Genomic DNA, 2,500 nt, shown 5'->3' with positions numbered 1-2,500 from the left:
TGTTGAAAGGGAGGGAAGATCTTCTCCACAGAAGATTCTCCCAGCCTTTCAACTTTTTTCAAAAACAATACAATTAAAAAAGGCATCAGTGTTTAATTTCCAGACGATTTTAAACTCGCAGCACATTTGAAATGACCATTGGAACAGTATTTCTTAAAAAAATGTGTATATATTAAATATTTTTAAATAAACTATTTTATATATTTCTTTTCTCAAACAGTTTCCCAGTTTTTAATCATTTGAAACTGGTACTGTCTTCAACATGACTGTTCCTAATGAATTAGCCATTCTCCTTGCATTATGCTGTTGGACTTTTGAATGACAAATGTTCGTTTTGAAAAGTAAATGTTGAAAAACAGGGAAGATCTTCTCCACAGATTAATTACAAATACAAAACAGAAAATAATTGATTGCATAAGTATTCACCCCCTTGAGTCAATATTTGGTAGAGGCACCTTTGGCAGCAATTACAGCCATGAGTCTATTTGGATAAGTCTCTACCAGCTTTGCACATCTGGACACTGCTATTTTTGCCCATTCTTCTTTGCAAAATTGCTCAAGCTCCGTCAAGTTGGATGGGGACCTTTGGTGAACAGCAATTTTCAACTCTTTCCACATATTCTCAATTGGATTGAGGTCCGGGCTTTGACTGGGCCACTCCAGGACATTGACCTTTTTGTTTTTAAGCCACTCCAGTGTGCCTTTGGCTGTATGTTTGGGGTCATTGTCCTGCTGGAAGATGAATCTTCTCCAAGTCCCAGGTCTCTTGCAGACTTCAGCAGGTTTTCCTTCAGGATTTCTCTGTACTTTGCCGCATCCATTTTGCCCTCTATCTTCACGAGCTTTCCAGGCCCTGACGCAGAGAAGCATCCCCATAGCATGATGCTGCCACCACCATGCTTCACGGTAGGGATGGTGTTCTCAGGATGATGTACGGTGTTAGGCTTGCGCCAAACATAGCGCTTAGCGTTGTGGCCAAAAAGCTCTATTCTGGTCTCATCAGGCCATAGAATCTTCTTCCACTTGGTCTCAGAGTCTCCCACATGCCTTCTGGGAAACTCTAGCCGAGATTTGATGCGAGTTCTTTTCAACAATGGCTTTCTTTTTGCCACTCTCCCATAAAGGCCAGTTTTGTGAAGCACCCGGGCTATTGTTGCCATATGCACAGTGTCTCCCAGCTCAGCCGTGGAACACTGTAACTCCTTTAGAGTTGCCATAGGCCTCTTGGTGGCCTCCCTGACTAGTGCCCTATACGCCCGGATACTCCGTTTTTGAGGACGGCCTGTTCTAGACAGATTCACAGTTGTGCCATATTCTCTCCATTTCTTAATAATGGACTTTACTGTGCTCTGAGAGGATATTCAATGCCTTGGAAATGTTCTTATATCCTACCCCTGATTGGTGCTTTTGAAGAACCTTATTCCGGATTTGCTTTGAATGTTCCTTCACCTTCATGATGTAGTTTTTGTTAGGAAATGTACTAACCAACTGTGGGACCTCCCAGAGACAGGTGTATTTAACCTGAAATCATGTGAAACACCTTAATTGCACACAGGTGGACTCCATTCAACTAATTATGTGACTTCTAAAGACAATTGGTTGCACCAGAGCTTATTTAGGTGTGTCATAGCAAAGGGGGTGAATACTTATGCAATCAATTATTTTCTGTTTTATATTTGTAATTAATTTAGAACAAGTTGTAGATTTTATTTTTCACTTTGACATTATGGACTTTTCTTGTGTTGATCAGTGGCAAAAACTCCCAATTAAATCCATTTTGATTCCATGTTGTAACACAATGAAATGTGGAAAAGTCCAAGGGGGGTGAATACTTTTGAGAGCCACTGTATTTCTTAGCAGACACCCTTATCCAGGACGACTTACAATTGTTACAAGATATCACATTATTTTTACATACAATTATATTATTTTTCTACATACAATTACCCATTTATACAGTTGGATTTTTACTGGAGCAATCTAGGTAAAGTACCTTGCTCAAGGGTACAGCAGCAATGTCCCCCACCTGGGATTGAACCCACGACCTTCTAGTCAAGAGTCCCGAGACCTAACCACTACTCCACACTGCCGCCCTGACCATAGTCAAAATTGAGCTACATGACCAGAGTCACCATTGAGCTACATGACCAGAGTCACCATTGAGCTACATGACCAGAGTCACCATTGAGCTAAATGACCATAGTTAGAATAGAATTGACTAGAGTCAGAATAGTGCTACATTGGAGGCTGTGTGGTCCAGTGGTTAAAGAAAAGGGCTTGTAACCAGGAGGTCCCCGGTTCAAATCCCACCTTAGCCACTGACTCACTGTGTGACCCTGAGCAAGTCACTTAACCTCCTTGTGCTCCGTCTTTCGGGTGAGATGTAATTGTAAGTGACTCTGCAGCTGATGCAAAGTTCACACACCCTAGTCTCTGTAAGTCGCCTTGGATAAAGGTGTCAGCTAAATAAACACATAATAATAATACATTACCATAGCCA

The sequence above is a fragment of the Acipenser ruthenus genome, unplaced genomic scaffold (genome assembly GCF_902713425.1).
Source record: "Acipenser ruthenus unplaced genomic scaffold, fAciRut3.2 maternal haplotype, whole genome shotgun sequence".
Classification (NCBI taxonomy): domain Eukaryota; kingdom Metazoa; phylum Chordata; class Actinopteri; order Acipenseriformes; family Acipenseridae; genus Acipenser; species Acipenser ruthenus.
This window is presented reverse-complemented; position numbering follows the sequence as displayed.